The following is an 18929-nucleotide window of genomic DNA, read 5'->3' as shown; positions in this document are numbered from 1 at the left end:
TTTCACGTCTGCGCACATCTCACACGAGCTATGCACAAGGTCACTTCCGATCTTCAGTCAGATACAAATAAAATGAATATGTCTGAATAATTTCAAGTTAGAAATATGGTCGAGCATAAAAAGTCTCGCTTGCGCTCGTTTCATAAACAAACATACTTGCGTCTTAATTACTATCATTATAGGCTCGTTACATAATGCACTATTTTAGAAACCTGTATTTTAAAGCTACACTATGTGTTGCTGTGAAAAAAAAAAAATTAAATTACACCAAATTCTGTTAATGATATTTTATATATACACAATAAGTTTGAAATTAGAGTGTCTTAATTGGATTTTTAACAGCAACATGAAGCTTTAAAATTCAGGTTTCTCAAAACTTTAAATTTTGGGTTGTTTCCCTTTTGAACTGGGCCGTCGATATATACAAAAAAAAAATCCAAGGTTTTAAAAAACCCGAGGTCAGTACTTCAAGTTTTTGACCAATTCTACATGTAATGTCCCTCGAAGAGTTGACCACTTGAATCAACATTCAACAACAATTTTGAAGCGTTATTTATCGGAGTTAAGTGACATTACAGACATCCTTCCTTAATGTGGAAAGCACATGAACGTCTATGATTCTTGATCGCGTGGAGTCTTGACTTGGAAACGGGTAAAGTTTAAACAGACGGTGTTGGAAAGTGAGTACCACCAAATTTATCGCGTGACTGTTTGCATAGCAAATCTTTGAATTGCTGTGAAAGCGGCTGTCTCTCAGATCCACACAGAGAGTCAATGCCTCTTTCTTTATCGACACTCTATTACTGCATCCTTGTGGAAGGGGATGGCAGCCTCTTTGTTCTCCCTCCTGTCTGTCAAGAGTAAAGAATAATAAATAAATGGTGACATGGATATGACACACAATCTCACAACAGTTTTTTTTTTTTTTCGCAATGTAACCAATAATTATTTTCCTCATTATATTTCACTTTCCTCAACTGTCATTCAAATGAAGTAATAAATCTCCACAATTCTTTTCTAAATGAACTGGCCCTCCTCATAATTATACCTTGACCAAAACTACTTCCGACTGGACAGTTTACAGAGAAGGGGGAGCAGTGTTGTCATGTTGCCCGTCTTTTGTGTAAGCGAGCGCGCTGCCGATAGACTGCAGTAATGAACGGCTGACATGAACGTATACATTTCTAACCAATTTTTTGAACATAGGCATTAAAATTGGTGTACATTATTACTTTTATTAGTCTATTATTATTACTATTATTATTATTATTATTATTATTATTATTATTATTATTAGTAGTAGTAGTAGTAGTAGTAGTAGTAGTAGTAGTAGTAGTAGTAGTAGTAGTAGTAGTAGTAGTAGTAGTAGTAGTAGTAGTAGTAGTAGAAGTACAGTTATTCTTCAATGTAATACCGTTAGAAAAGCGTCGAAAGGATTGTAAACTGTAAAAACAGGTTTAAATTTAATAAGAAGCCTTTACTTTTATGAGTGTCGGTATTCTTCAATGTAATGTTGTTAGAAAGACGTTTAGTAAACTAAAAAATATGTATGCTTAAAATCTCCACGGCCTTTTTCTTTTCCAATATCGATAACAGTGCTCTTATTAATTTTAACACAAGCAGCAGTTCTCATTACGACTTGCGCCAAAGGTAAAAGAGACCCGCCATGATCTTTTTCCGTATCACACTTGACTCTTTAACGGGGCTCCTTGTACAATATTCTTTGTTCTCCGCCTGCCTTTCCTTCCTTCCGACATTGCACAAGTCACCTGTTTAGAAACTCTCGCAGAAACTAGAAAACGCACACTAGCCACACACTCCACCAATGACAACGAAGATAATACGTGTAATATAATTTAAACACAATAATTATCGATACACTAAAACAATAATACAACGAAATATTTTTAATTCACAGAAAGCGCGCGCTAACCAGCCAACTCAAAGTCATTCCGGGTACTGCATTCACTTCTAGGCAGTGGTATTCACGTGCAACTTGTAAACATAGACACGGCAACACCGTCCCGTTACCATGATTACGCGTCTCTCGTGATTGGTTGATTTGAATTGTTGCCATGGTAACATGCTAAAGGCGCCATTTGTCAGGTCGGAAGTTGTTTTGGACAGACCATAGTCAGTCAAACTCTTACTGAACCATCTGTATGGACTCTAAAGCCCGGTTCAGACGGTGCGTGTTTCTGGGATGGATTCCAAGATGGCTTCGCTGATGGGTACTACTGCTCACTTGCTGGAAGTAATGCGCTCTGGTGGCTCCGTGGATGGCTAGCTTGCTAGATTTCGAGGGTAGGTTCCTTTCTATTGTTCGTGATGGTTTGCAGCTGGAACCAAAGATGATCGTATAATATCACCACTGAAACCATGTCGCCATGTTCGTTGTTTTCCAACTAAACCTGTTTTTTTCCTATATTCTTCAGTTTCTAAGAAACAACAATTAAATATCGGAATTTAGCTGTTTTGCACTTATGGAATAATTACTTTATTGCGACATTTACTACTGTTAATGTAGGACTTTGGTTGTTTTCCACTCACGGCTTAGTTTCGTTTTGACCATGAGTGTTGGCAGCAGATAAAACAGCAGATGATTTTTCCAATTTGAACTGTGAAAAGAGCCAGCTCCGTGTGAACAACTACCATCACCGTAGGCAACACGGGAGCCAGCAAGTGAGCATGCAGGGGAGCCACCAGCACAGCCACCTTGGAATCCATCACAGAAACTAGCACCGTTTGAACCTGGCTTAATTCAATGTACTGAAAAAAACTGATGCACCATTATCATTTTTCTTTTACTTATTAGCTTTCATTGCTTCTTTACTTGTTTGTAACTTTTCTTATTCTGTGAACTGCCATTGTTTGTTTGTTTGTTTACTTGTTATTTTTCTTACTCTGTTATCTTTCATCATCTATTTGTTCTTTTTTTTTTGTTTTGTATTCTTTGTCTAATGGCAGCCTCTAATTTGAGAAAGCTCTGCTAAATAAATAAATAAAAATATATAATTTATTGTGCAATGACTTAAGAAAAACTTTCGTTCTATCATATTCTGCATTGCACAGAAAACTGTTTACCAAAAGAACGAAATATAAGATCTATTTCATACGAGTTTACTATTTAATAGGAGTACTGTATGCTGTATCAACTACGAGGTTATTTAGCGTCGATCAATCAATTTAAGACAACAATATATTATGATAATAAATTATTCAAAGAATTTTAGTTTTGTCCTTTAAATGTGTACAAATTTTATCCGAACAAATGTAACTTTTCGTTCTGCAAAGGAATTTTACAATGTTGTATTTGTCAGGATCAAAGTTCTGCACATTTAAAGGACAAAACTAAGTTCTTTTTTCAATCATCTATTATCACAATGCACTGCTCCCTTAAATTTATTGAGCATACTGTGAATTAATCAACGGCTTTCTTAAAACACGCTATGAAATGTTCTATATAAAACAATTCTTATTTGAAAAACCTATTATCTATCTTTCACGTGTTAAATTTTATGTTACCCTGTTAACATGTTTCGGCCTGCTATCGACTATCATTAAAACTGGTCGTTGCTGGTCTTGACGCCTTTTCTTTTGTTTCCTGTGGGGGTGTGTTCGTGTAGTGCAATGTGGAGTCAAAGAGTGTGTGTGTTCTGAAATTGAGTTGTATGTTGAGAATTTCATTTGATTTGTTTTTGTGTGTTTGTATATTTCGTATTGTTCTAGTGTGTTTAGTTTCTGGCTTTTTGGTTGGATGTGTAGAAATTCCATGTTTATGTTGTTGTCTCTGTATGTGTGGTTAGCATTTGTGGTGTGTTCTGCATATGTGGAAGTGTTTTGTAATTTTGCTATGGCTGTGATGTGTTCTTTGTGACGTGTTTGAAATGATCTGCCTGTCTGTCCCATGTAGAAGTTGTTGCAAGTGTTACATTTGAGTTTGTATACGCCTGTGTGGTTGTATTTATTTGTTTGGGTTGTATGTGTGTTGAGATGTGTTTGTAGAGTATTATTTGTTCTGTATGCGATATTGTAATTTAATTTCTTGACTGAAGTTGCAGTCTTGTGTGTTTTTTTGTTTTCGTATGTTAGTGTGATGTATTTTTTGTGTTTTTGTGTTTGTGTTGGGTAATGAAGATGTACAATTTTTATCTCGAAAAGAAAGAAAAAACGAGCAAAATTGTATTAAACTTTTCTGTTTGAAATATCTCGAAGAATATCCTCTGAAATTAACGACATTACTTACGGTTTATCCTGTACATCCGACCTACAAGGAGAGAAAAATTGCAACGTTTTGACATGTTACGTTTTATTCTGACGTCTCCCGAGGCACCATGGAAACAGAAGTGTAGGATGAACTTAGTGCCTCGTGGTATTCCACGTGGTTCGTCTGGCACAATTCTCTATTTAATGTGCCTCGATATATTGCCCTACATGTTCCACCCCCAAACAATCTCAAAGCCATGGACATAAATTCCTTCTCCCCTTTAGTAATAGGGACCCAAACCCTTCCCGTATTATACCCTCAATGTCGATCGGACCATTTTATTAAAATCATCTCGTAGCCAGCTGGCTAGTCTCCTAAAGTAAGACAATCATCTTCCCTGTAGTTTTCAGTGGTTTTCCTAAGGCGCTAAGATAAATGTCGGGATGAGCCCTAACAGAAATGCGCCACGGACCCACATCTTGGCATTTTTCAAATGAGAACCTTCTGAAATAAAAACCTTGACTTTCACATGCGCGGACTTCTCATGCAGTGTCAGCGTGATCCTTATCTGGATTTATTTTTGCGTGCACGTTCCAGATCAAATCAAGAAGTTCCCTTCGTGCTCCGGTTACACATCTTGTATATACGAAGGTTAGGTTTGGTTAGTTTAGGTTTTTATTGACCAAGTCCGCGCATGTGCAGTTTGATCTCACAGCCACGTTCTTCCTCTCGCGAGCTCCTCCTAATGAAAAGTTCTAGATTGGATCGGGTCTCGAATTGTGACTGGTTGTGTGACAAGGTTACGGTCTACTCTCCACCGCATTAAGTACGAGTTTATGTTAATACAGTCCACCGTTTGAGTGCCATTCTCTCACAAAAGAGGGGCACGAGTCTGGTTATTTGAATACAGCTTTCATTGTGTTTACTTTTCCACTATATGAAATGTAAAGAGAACGTAATGCGATATGAAAAAAATAATAATAATTTCGTAGAACGTCTACAGACCTACTCTAAATAAAGTAATAAAATACAATATGTACTTTCTTTAATACTGTAATGTATTTCATTTAATATTGGTGAGGATTAATGAATAAATAAATTTTATTTTAAAAATATTTAAATTTAAATATATACAGAATAAAGAATATAATTACAAACAAACAAGATAAATAGAAATAAAATAATACAAACAATATGAAACAGGAGATACAGTAGTATTAACAAAATTTGAGACCGAATGAGCAGCGCTCGAGTTCGGTCGCAGTTCAGATATAATATTAATAAGCCTATAAGAGAATATAAAATAAAATAAAATAGGAAATAGAATTAAAATTAACAGTTACAAAAATTATATAATACAATATTAATATAAGAGAAATATAGAAAAAAATAATAATAAAAATAAATAAGTAAAATAAAATAGGAAATAAAATTTAAATTGCAGCGGCAATGGAATTATATAATATAATATTAACACTAGAGAAGAATAATATCGCACGTGAAAAGTAGGACTATATATTTCAAAATTATAGAATACAAATATAATATAGGTTGATTAATTCATACACATAGGCTATAAATTTATTTAATCAAATTGAAGATATTAACACATTTCTAATTTTCTTGTTATATGTTAGTGGGTTACATGTTAGAAGTTCTGGGTGTAATTTAGTTAAAGCATTGTACAACCGAGGGCCAAAATTTATGCTATGCTTTAGACCAGCAGATGTGAGACATTTAGGTTCTACTAATGTTAAATTAATATTTCGTCTTGTGTCATAATTATGTGTCTGTAATACAAACTTATTACGATTTTTATCATAAAATTTTAACAGCTTATACTTATAAATTTGTTCAATATTAAATACCGGTATATTAAATTCAGAATAAATTAATTTAGTTGGATAATCGAAACGTTTCTTCAAACAAATTTTAATTATTCGTTTTTGTAGTAAATTTAACGGACTAAGATTAATTTTTGTACTTCCACCCCAAACAATTATACCATATTGAATGATAGACTGAATAATGGCCAAATAAACGTTTCGTAGAACTCTAATGGGTAAGTAGCATCGAAGATTAACGAATTTATAAATTGTATTACGAAGCCTCTTACAAAGATAAGTAATGTGATGAGACCATTTTAAATTCTGATCAATAATGATACCCAGATATTTGATATACGTGGCTTCTTTCAATGGTGGACATTTAAAACTTTTGGGATCTAAACAGTTTTCACTATGTATTATTAGTCTATATTCATCGCTAAATTTTAAATTTTGAACACTGGCAGCTGTTAACGAAAAAGGAACTAAAGTTGATTTAGATATATTTAAAGCAAGGAAGTTGGAATTAAGCCATTTTTAACAATATTAGCACCTATATTAGCATTTCTATATGCTTCTTGCCAAGAAAAACCACTGAAAATAACTACTGTATCATCCGCATATGAATATATAGATCCATTAAATTTTTCTATATTTATATTTAGCAGATCATTAACATATATTAGAAATAAAATAGGTCCCAAAATTATTCCTTGCGGTACACCTATATCAATATATTTGTATTCACTAAATTGATCTTCAATTTTGATCATTTGCCTTCTGTTACTAAAATATGATTGGAATAATTTTACAACTATAGCTCTAACTCCTATGGTAAGTAGTTTGTCCAAAAGTAAATTATGATTGATAGTGTCAAAAGCTTTCCGTAGATCTAAGAAAATACCCAAACATTTGTTTCCGATATCTAGTTCATTGATAATTTTTCCAGTAACATTAATAAGAGCATCATCAGTAGAAATATTATTGCGGAAACCAAACTGATTTTTAGAGAGGATTTTAATGAATAATTAAGTAAGTAATCATTTCAATTAATTAATTAATCTACCAATTAATGGGATAAATGACAAAGTGAACAGGAGAGACAAGGATAATAAGGGCAGACAAGGATAATAAGATAATAAGGGGATACAACGAGAACGTGGGGAAGTAAAGATGAACAAGGGAAAGAAAATGTGAATAAGGGGAAGACAAGGTGAACAAGGGGAAGAGAAGGTAAACAGGGGAGACAAGGATAACAAGGGAAGACAAGGAAAATAAGGTAGAGACAAGGAGAACACTGGAAAGAGATGAAGAAAACAAGGTGAATTCAAGGAGAACAGAGGGAATACAAGGAAAACAAGGGAGAAGGTTGCATTTTTATAGTATATGTTTTTCGATTTCGATGTTCCTCGCCTTATACGTAGCCTATAGTGAAAAAAAGAAGTAGTTTTACGTCAATAAAATGACATTAACGAAGGAAAAAATCTACCAGTAAATTTTTATTTTTAAGCGTTAAACGATTCCTTTTTACTTTACCGGTACCACGTTTCATAGCAATACAAACGTTCCAAAACTGTGTTCTCTCCTTGCCAGAATAAAACCCGCAGCTTTCACTGGGGGTGAGTGTTCCGTTCTGGAAGATGCGGGACCGCAGATGGTCCAGGAAGCGGCCCGCGCCAGATGGCGGCCTCACGAGAGTGAAACGACGTCGCACCTGTCACCTGCGGCAGTGACCGACACATTGTCGCAATCTCTGTTGCCTAGCAACGGCTACGGTGACTTTCATTAGCCATGTCTTCAATGTGTAAAAATTGTATCCGTCAGGTGGCGGCACGAGACGCTGCGCTGTGCCGGCTGTGCTTTCTTACCGCGTATTCCGAATCTCACCGGTCCGGTGGCATCAATGACGTCACGTTGCAGCGAATTAAGGAACAAAACTGCTGAAAGGATCGATGGCTGTCATGGCGACTGTACAAGTTGTTGTCTGTGCTACGCTAGCAAATTTTGCGAAATTTTCCTACTCCCATCTCGTTCAAAGAAAAGATAGCATAAACAATTTATTTCTTGAACCAGTAGTAATAACGGGTCCGTTGACATGTTCGCTCATAAGCCATTAACATATTGTTTTTACGTTGTGCTCATTACAAACAATACAGCAGAACCAAAGCAGAACACACCGCCATGACACAACAGTGCACGATGTTATTCGTCTGCTAATTCCCGCCCTATACAAGAACCAATCAGATTCACTGATGGCGGCTGATGGAGACTGCCACCACCTCTGCAAGTTGATGGCACCGGTGCGACCTCGGTGGAGCATCAATGACGTCATCGGTGGAATTCGGAACACCGTGATGCCATCGGATTGCTCACCGGTGAGATTCGGAATACGCTCTTAGCCGCGGATCGTGTTTCAATGCACATCATCCTGACCAGCACAAATATGGGAACCGCCGTACCCTAGTTCAGATTGGGAGCCATTCCGTAACTACGACTGAACACTGAGTGAAAAGAGTCCGATTTTGGATAGAGATATTAGTGAATGGAAGGGGGAATAGGGAGGAGAAACTTTAAAAGGTACGAGTAAACGCGTCCTTTCAAGGTAGTTTGGGGTTGAGAAAAACTGAATATGTGAGCTCCAAGCCTGTTAGCCACTTGTCTCAGTCCGAGTTTCGCTGTTCCACTGAAGGAGCTAAAAAATTTTGAGCCGAAATTGAGCGTAATCTAATAGCTACCAGATCGGAAGCTAAGCGATCTTGGCTTAGCTTCCGAATACCACCCCTGTTAAATGTGCGAGTTTACTCGGCTCCACTCGCACTGCAAAAGGGCACAGCACCGCAGACATACAGCTTCTGGCGTTTCTTCTTCCGATCCTGCAGTCAGCTCGTACACCGTCAGCTAAAAAATTTTGAGCCGAAATTGAGCGTAATCTAATAGCTACCAGATAACGGGGATGGGGAAGCGGTGTACGAGCTGACTGCAGGATCGGAAGAAGAAACGCCAGAAGCTGTATGTCTGCGGTGCTGTGCCCTTTTGCAGTGCGAGTGGAGCCGAGTAAACTCGCACATTTAACAGGGGTGGTATTCGGAAGCTAAGCCAAGATCGCTGGAAGAAGAGCCGGGAGTTGTAAATCTTAAAATTGAAAGATGCAGTGTCCTTTCGCAGTGCAAGTAGGAGTTGAGTAAACACGCTCATGTAATGGGATATTGTGTCAAAGCTAAGCCAAGGCATCTATGTCGAAAATATATATTGGAAAAACACTTTTATCACTATGGGGAAGGAGATGCAGGTCCGTGGCCCATTTCTTTTAGGGTTCATCCCGACATTTATAGAGATATGGCATATTCCTTTCCCAGAAACCAGAAACCTCTGCAACGCACTCATCCCCTTTTTATTGTAGATGTAATAGGCCAGCGTTTCTCAAACTATGGTCCGCGGACCACCTGTGGTCCTCGAGATCTGCCCTTATGGTCCTTCAAAAAAGACAGAAGAAAAAATAAAATTCAAACTAATTACGTATAACATTATAGCTGAAAATCTCAGAGATCGGAAATTACACATGGCAATCGCTTTCACTTTTTCTCCCAGTACTGATATTTTATAAAATTTATTACTCTACCCGTCTATCGACTTCCCATTCTACTCTCAGCAACAAAAGAGGGATTTAAAGCACTATGAGCGTCGTGTTTCTCGCCATCTTTTCCCTGCACTTCTGGTGTTGCATCTGTAACCCACCCGGGGACCACCCGAATTCATTACAGAGGACCAAAGTACCGAATCTTTTCATGTATTTATGACTTTCTTATGTGGTACACGCTAGTAGTTGTCTATGTCTCTGTTAAATAGTGCCCATTATAAATAATGAAAAACTGGCTTCGATCCGGATCTTTGAAAAGAAAGGAACGTGATGATACGCTTCATTTAGGCTCTGCTGTGTGTGTGAAGATATTAATATTCTAGTGCCATTAAAGAAATATCTAGTCATTCAAATATAGGTCTAGAACAACTGTGTAAGAATCGACAGGGTCATTCATCTCACTAATGTGAGTACCAACATTTATTTATTTATTTATTTTAGTTAATAAGTTAAAGATTATCCAAACTCTAATAGCCTTTACAGTAATTATTAAAAAAAACGAAAATAAATGTTCTTCTATTAACATTAACTTAATTAGCTAATACTAATATAAAAGTAATTGAATTAAATTAATTTTAATTATTTAATTCTAATTTAAAATATAAGTACACTGGTATTAAAATGTGCTACAACAATATAAATTTACTTTCGAAGGGAACAAGAGTAAAATGGTCGACGGAACTGTTCTGACTTAAAAAAGTGGTCCCCACTTCAAAAACGTTTGAGAAACGCTGTAATAGATCAATACCAAATTCTTTCTCTGAAAGTGACGTGGCGGCATCACGTTCAGTGTATCCGTCACAATTATACCAACTTTCCTGCAACCGCTGGCGGGGCACTTATTCCTGTTTCTGCGTGCGGCGAGTTCTTGAACGGACTGGAAGCTGCTGGCATGAGTGAGCGAGTACTGGTGGCTAGCAAGCATCCGGCCGGAAAGAAAAGAGATGTGTAGCGAAAACCGCAGCCGCGTTCCAGCAACGAGAGAGACCAGGAGCAGAAAAGCAGAAATCATGAATGAATGTTGCAGACAGAAGTGTAGGTGGGTAACAGAAATATATACAGACAGTACTGTAGGTAGGCCTACGTATATACATACTTCAGTAGGTAATTAGACATAAAGAAAGCAGATCGACAGACGCGACAGACGGACGGATGGACAGACAGACATTAGTACGGACAAATGGACAGAAAAACAGAAGAACGGACGCAGACAGACAGAAGGATAAGCAGACAGATAGACAGACGGGCAGATAATGACTATGGTTAAACTGTGATTTATGTGCACCATTCATAATCACCTGTTACTTAAACATGGTTAGCTGACACCTCATTCAACCAGGGTAAAGTATGTGATGGTAGCCTACACTGTTTCTACAAAATGATCAAAGGAAAGCATCCATACCTTTGCAAAGATAGTAATATTCAACGTCTAAAAACGACTGCGCTTACTCCGTTCTGCATCGAAATGAACGTACAGTGGACTCTCCTAAGTTCGATAGAACAGAATTGAAAGTTTACTCGAATAAGAGTAGTGGGTGTTTTAGGTGAAATGAATACAAATTCTTATCGGTTATCCATCAACGAATACAGTACTGTACTTGCATTTCCTGCCCGCCCCGAGACTTGTGTATGCGCTTCTAGTATCACAGTGGGTTTCGACAGTTCCGTCTCACAAACGACACAATTCTCAAATAGAAAAAGAAGAGTTCATTAATTTAAAATTAGTGATCAGTATGGATGTCTTAAATAATAAAATACTCTTTCATCGAATAAAATATTCGTTTTCCTTTAACAAAAGTATCACTACAAGACACAGGACCAATTTCCATTCAAATGGCAAACTCAATTCTTAGTTCCCGTATAGGGGCGTGTCTAATCCTCCTACGTAAGCAGTCGAACTACAGAATGTCGAAGTTAATTTCTGTCGAACTTAAGAGCTTCCATTGTATATCCTATATTTTCGCGTTGCATTTGTTTGTCTTTGGGCACTGTTATGTTTACGAGTCACATTTCTTTGTTTTTCAGTGCTGTTAGGTTAGAATCGTACAAAATGAAATATTAAAAGTAAAAATCTTATATCCCAATTTGGATCCGAAGTATTGGTAAATACCATTACTAGATTTAAATATGGGGAATCCTTAATAAGTTATATTTAAAAAAAAAAGATGGAATATTCATAAAGGAAACGGATGAAGAAGATTAGGCCTGCTAGGAATCAAGGCCCCAATTATACCCGGGAAGTATGTAACATCCTAAGATCCATCCATAACCTCTCTTCGTTCAGCCTACGACGTAGGAAAGGAGATACTCGAGGTATCTTCATTAAAATACTGAAAATATCGGTTGCATAGAATCGTAACGTAAACAGCCGACTCATGGAAGAAATAGGACTGTTTGTGGGTTATTCCAAAAGATCCATTAGTTGCAGTAGAAATGACACAAAATATTTTGATAAACGAAATTTCTTCTGAAATTTTCTGTCATCTAATTCCTCGTAACAATTCTCTTACCGCTAATAAAACTTCACGCTCACCATCATCCCTATCCAAGTATAATACTAATCGTCTTCGAAATAATCAGCTGTAGATCTGGCCGCCATTTTGGCCTGTTAATCACTGGTTATCTCCTTTAACCGCTCGAATATGGCCCTTAACACTCTTAACCTATGTTCCTCTCTTAATGTGAGAGTCCAAGTTTCACAACTATACAGAACAACCGGTGATATAATTGTTTTATAAATTACAAATTTCAGCTTTTTCGAGAGCAGACTGGATGGTAAAAACTTCTCAACCGAATAATAACAGGCATTTCCTATATTTATTCTGCGTTTAATTTCCTCTCGAGTGTCATTTATATTTGTTACTATTGCTTGAATTTTTCCACCTCTTCAAAGGATAAATTTCCAATTTTTATATTTTCATTTCGTACTATGTTCTGGTCACGAGACATAATCATATGCTTTGTCTTTTCGGGTTTTACTTCCAAACCTACCTCCTTCCTATAGACATATTTTATTGCAGTGTGTCGAAACGGAACATATCCGGAGAAAATATCTACCTCCATGCTAAGTCAGAATAGGAGTTCGCTTGCATGTCTTGGCCTCATGGGGAATAGAGAATGCGAACAAAAGACTGGATTGTTCCTCTTGAAGGCGAGACAGATTAGAAGTGCAGCTGTTGAAGTTTGTGATACGAACTGACGAAGGCATAATGGTGTCTACTAAATTATACACTTTTATGTCTGTTTTAGTTTAGGATATAGCCGCATATTAGCCATACCAACACATAAGACATCATCGTATTCATCATCATACACAATCTCGCTCTCGCGCTTGTGGAATACCCTACCCAGTGACATCAGAGACTGTCGAAATTTAGTAGCGTTCAAAAGCAAACTTATTAAGCATTTTCTTATTGCGTAGAGTATGTTTAATTTTTACTTAGTTAATAAAAATTTTCTCTCTTCTTAGCCTTTGCAATAAACTGTCTAGTTTTTATTAGTCAGTTAATCTTTTAGTACTTTGATTTTTATTGCATTTGTAAATTTAATATTAATTGTAATTATAATTGTAATTGTATTCTTAATATTGTAGTTATAATCCCCTGGTAGAGGGGAAGAGAAGGCCTGATGGCCTTATCTCTACCAGGTTAAATAAATAAATAAATAAATAAATAAATAAATAAATAAATAAATAAATAAATAAATAAATAAATAAATAAAAATAAATAAAATGTGTTTTGTTTGTGCCATTTTCATTTTAATCTATGTGTTCTTTTGGATAGTGATTTGATCTAAAACCTACAAAGTAGGACTTGTTTTACATAGCACGTACGGTCAGGACACGTGCATTGAATTTAAGAGAACATTCTGATAATATAGTACATCTGTATGTATAACATTGCTATAATCCTACTTGCTTCAAGTAAAATTCCCGTGTTTTTCCTAATAGTTTGTGAATTTCATCGTAACATATTCACGTCATCCACATAAAGAAGCACAGGGTCGTTTAATAACAAACTAAAAAAATAAATAAATAAATAAAAGAAAACGAAAACATCAGAAATGCAGAAATGAGCTTTGAGTCTTAACTTGATCCGATAATATAGGAAAAAATGGATAGAGAACGTTAAGAGAATGCCCGAAAAGAGCACAGAAAAAATATTTTATGAATTACAGTCCAAGAGAACGAAGAAATGCTGTGGATAGATTTAGATGGAGAGATCAAATTTGACAGGAAGAATATATCGAGAGTATTGAGATGGACCATGGGGCCCATGCCTGGTGATTGATGATGATGATGATGATGATGATGCTGATGGTGACTATGCAATCAAATTTTAAATGTCAACAAAATCCGTTAATCCTTTAAAGCAAGACTGAATAAAATTATTTTCTAATATCGCGAATTTCACTGTCATGAGACAGTCCCTCCGGAGTGAAGCTGTGAGCCGCTGATCACCGGGACGGTCGGTGGCCGGTGGGTATCGAACCAGTCAGGATGGACCGAGCTACGTCACGGCGATGCCGCTACAAGGTGCCCGGTCCTCCCGCGCGCCAGTTCTTCGCTGCACTTGGCAGAGCGCGAACCGGTGGCAGTGGTCAGTGCGTCTGTGAATGCGTGTGTACACGTGCGTGCCGTGGCAGGTGATGACCTTGCAAGGTAAGTGCTGCCCTTGCTGTATGGGAGACCTAATGTAGCATTAATTTCGAAGGAATGTGATTTACCAAGTGCTTCGTGAAATCTTCGTCACCCGAAGACAGAATTTTGCGCTAGTATTTGAGGCATCAAAAATTTTTATCAGTGTTATATAGCTGTGTGGCTACAAGGAAAATTATATTATGTCAACTCCGTAAGTACGTATTAATACTATTTCAGTTGTTTTAGTGTCACGATCTCCGTTAAAGCAGATATTCGCGGGTTCAAGCACGGCCCAGGGCGATGGGTTTTTATTGAGTGAATGACTTTCCTAGTATTTGCTTCTATCGGAAAGAAATTATGGCTGAGAGACGCTATAGCTCAATTTCTTTCGGCAACTTCTTCTGTATGTCGAGATCTATCCCAATTATTCATTCCCTTGGCCTGATATCCTATCATCAGAGGAACAGATTCCATTATACAGATGTATCGACCTCAGAAATGGAATTTTCTACTGTCGATTTAGAAAATCCCAGAAAGGTTTCAACGACCCAACTTGAAGCGTTAAGACGAAACAAGAAGAACTAATATTTGATAATTAATTAGAGACCTACCTCTGACTGGAATTCTAGTTTATAAGTACATCTATTATCAGGCATTATATCTCACTCGATATGTGTCAGAGGAAGAGCAATTGCTTGTATACATCTGAAGTGTGATTAGAGTAAAATATTACTAGTCAGCTATGTATACAATGGAGGGGGAAAGAAACTGGCCACCCTACTCCATTATCTCTTGGCTTAGTTGATTGAGTGATGTCTTATTGGTATCACTTATGAGGTTCAAACCCGTCTTCGGACAATTGGCTAAATAAGTTGAGACCGTCAAAATATAGAGACAATTTTGCCAAAATATGAAATAAAAATTTCAATTCCAAAGTATTTTTTATCTCTAAACCACACGGAAGGGCGAGCGGTAGCGTCGCGGTTAAGGCGTAACGCTACCAAGCCGGAAGGTCGCAGGTTGGATTCCCGATGGGGTCATGGATTTTTCCATTGATCTAATCCTTCCAGCCGCACTATGGCCCTGGGGTCTACTCACCTCTAATAGAAATGAGTACCAGGGGCATTTCCGTGGGGGTAAAGGCGGCAGGTACATAGGATTGACACCCCTACTGCCATTAACTTACCAATTGTCTGCCTTAACCTCTCGCCCCTCCCTCTGGGCTGTTCTGGTTTGTCATGGGGTTGCCTTTACCCATACATAAACCACAAGGAGCAGATTTACATCATTATTTAAGAAATAAGCCTTTGTAAAGTAATATTTTTATCTATCCTTAATGGTCTAAGGCATTCTGCCTAGGACTCGCGTTACGGAGTGCGCGCTGGTTCGAGTCCTCATGGGGGAAGCAATTTTCTCATGAAATTTCGGCCAGTGTATGGGACTGGTGCCCACCCAGCACCGTGATGCACTTGGGGAGCTACGATAGACAGCAAAATCCGGTTGCGAAAGCCAGCTATAACGGCTCGGGGATCATCGTGCTAACCACACGATATCTCCATTCTGGTTGGATGATCGTCTACCTCTGCTTCGGCATGTGAGCGTGAGGCCAGCAGCCGGCTGGTTGGTCGGTCTATGTCCTTCACGGGCTGTAGCACCACGGATTATTATTATTATTATTATTATTATTATCTATATTTAATACGCTATCAAATAAAACAGATTTACAATAAATCAGAATAATTAAACAGTTCGTCAGCATCATCAAATCCTTAGACCCACAATAGATAACTCATTTTTTACTGTCATTCATTCGTTCGTTCGTTCGTTCGTTCATTCATTCATTCATTCATTCATAGTGTTCCGCCCAAGGGTAGGTCTTTCACTCCAAACCTAGCATTCTCCAGTCTTTCCTATTTTCTGCCTTCCTCTTAGTCTCTGCATGTGATCCATATAGAATAAAAATACATCTTACATTGGCTGGACTCAAGACTGGTGACAATATAACACAACTAGGCCTAACTTTTCTATATCTTCAGGGAAAAGATTACTTCTTCTGTTAGTTAGGCCTAATACTGTTTTGTACGGTGACAAACTCATCAAGTTGCAAAAGGAGAGAAATCAAGTAGACAGCGAAATTGATGGTTGAAACCTATTTAAAACCATAATTTACTCGTATATAAGTAGACATGGCAATACTGAAGACTTTCATTGAATTAGAAATAATGAGGAAAGTTTGAATAGGAACCACTTATTTTGTTTTGGCTTCTCGAATTCATTGACGCTGTTCCCATACCGGTAGCAGGAATGGTTTAGAGTATGATATTTCATAAATTTACTTGTCTCTAGTCTTAAGAAACTTCGAGGACAGAATAGGTCAGTTGGTAGAGCAAGTGTCTACGAACTAGAAGTTCCCTGATTTGAGGTCATAATTCGCATAATAATAGTTGCATAAATATTTATTTCTAAATACAAGGTTCGACGTTTCTGAACTTTTTCTCCAAAATCCTTTAATTCAATTTTAATTGCAATTATGCGTCACTCTTGAAACATTCTGTATATACAAATGTATATATAGATACTGCAAGTCTGAAGTTAAGAGTGATGTGGGCCTACCTCGTAATTGGTGCCAAGATACGTAGTTACAAGTCAGGAGCCCTAACTATATTAGAATAACAAGAAGAAGAAGAAGTTTGGATTGTAAATAAAACTTTGTTGGCAACTGGAATAGCCGAATGAAGCATCTTCTTTCAACTACAGGTTTTATTCTGAGTCAGAAATTAACACAAGCGAGAAATGAATGGCAAATTTTTCTTGGAGCCCTGTATTACGAACAGGATTGTATTACGTGCTGCACATCTATATCACTAAAACCGCAGCTTCACTTTGTCCCAGATTGAAGCCATAATAAAGACTTTATCGCCGTTTAAAATCCAATGCCTTCGGCGGATTTGAACCCGCGAGCTTCGGATTCAATGACCAGCAAGACAACCGCAAAACCACCGAGGAAGACTATTCTGTTAGACGGTGTTACCTTATTTTTTTAACGTGTTCTTATTATGTGCATTTTAATACTGATTCTTTTTCCTTCTTAGATTATAGATTTTCAGTTGTGGTCATATTCCACTACATTTTACCCCGCCCTGAGGGAACACCCACATGTAGGCGTAGAAATCACACTTGTTTAGTCTTTCCTGTTCTTCAGCTATTCTCCCTCTCTATATCTCAAGACTCGAACAGCCATTGTTTCAAAACATCAATTCAGTAACGTGTCTTGTTTTATTATAATATGTAAAAACACAGCGACATTTGACTTTACAACAATACATAATACTGTAGTAGCGAATTCTGCTTGTCGATTTTGATAATAATTACTATATTATAATATTATATATTATTATTACTATTATCATCATCATCATCATCATCATCATCATAATCTTTTCCTTCTTCATTATGAAAGAATGAGAAGGAAATAATGAAAATATATCCCGAATATATTAAAAAAGAATGGTGTTCAATCATTATGATTTTTCTTTAATGCAAATTATGCAATTATAAATTTACATTGTATTTTAAAATTGTTAACGTTTTCGCCATTCTAGTATGGCATCTTCAGACATTGATGATTAGAAATATCTTGTGAAAAAACATTGCATCAAAACTTTAGTGAAGATTTTTACATAATATCAAAATATAGATGGTTAACGTCAATATTAAAAAAAAACATTAAAAAACGGTAAAACATTTAAGTGTACCAATTAAAATCAAATTTCAAGTATGCATATATAATTGGAATTGAGTTAAGTAACCATATCATATTACATTAAAATAAATGTTCGTGAATACTGTTAATCAAATACGTATATAAATTGTATTGCCATATTAAGAATCATTTAAAAAGAATACAAAAATTGTGTTTGAATGTGTTACGTGCAATGTCTGAAGTTGTCATACTAGAATGGCGAAAATGTTAACAATTTTAAAATAGGCTACAATGTAAATATAGCCTATAATTGCATAATTTGCATTAAAGATAAGTCATATGATTGAATACTATTCTTTTTTAATTTATTATTTGACTTATTGGAATTTTCAAAATGAACTCAAAATTTACCCCGAACCTGTAATTTCTACGAGTTTTCAGTGGAAAGTAGATGTTATATAGCGTAAAAGTTGCCGGCTAATTCTGATTAATATTAGACCTAATATTTCAGTATAGGCTAAGCATAATTTTTAGTATAATATCCATCATACTTGTGAAACTGTTCCTGATGTGATGTGGGAACAATTTTGATTGTTACATCCATTGAAGCTGAACTCACCACAAGCCATGCGATGATATTAAGTTTTCATACAAGTTAGTTTTGGAAACGATTCTCTATCTGGTAGGCCTATATACACGCGGATGAGGAAAGGACACTAAAACGATGAGGAACCATGAATTAAAATGCTCAATCACGATCACTTCTTTAAAATGAAATGCTTGACAGTGACTACATGTATTATTGGATCTACACCATAACGCTTAAGTTATACATTGTTTTCATTCCCGTTTTGATGCATTGTTCATGGTACCAAAGCCGTTTATATAAACACGCGCCTTTCATATCTTGAAACATG

The 18929-nt window shown here is 36.6% G+C and overlaps 1 protein-coding gene across 1 annotated transcript in view; it reads left to right on the top strand.

The window, feature by feature from the left end:
• The first annotated feature begins 14217 nt into the window (after positions 1–14217).
• sha (shavenoid) overlaps positions 14218–18929 on the top strand; it is a 364087-nt gene continuing 359375 nt past the window's right edge. Inside the window, exon 1 of the mRNA XM_069825587.1 lies at positions 14218–14330. The gene's annotated coding sequence lies outside the window, so the exon portion shown is untranslated. The remainder of the gene's footprint in view (positions 14331–18929) is intronic.

Source organism: Periplaneta americana, chromosome 5, assembly GCF_040183065.1.
Source record: "Periplaneta americana isolate PAMFEO1 chromosome 5, P.americana_PAMFEO1_priV1, whole genome shotgun sequence".
Taxonomy (NCBI): domain Eukaryota; kingdom Metazoa; phylum Arthropoda; class Insecta; order Blattodea; family Blattidae; genus Periplaneta; species Periplaneta americana.
Note: the sequence above shows the minus strand (reverse complement) of the source record. Positions and strands in the feature narration are given on the sequence as shown.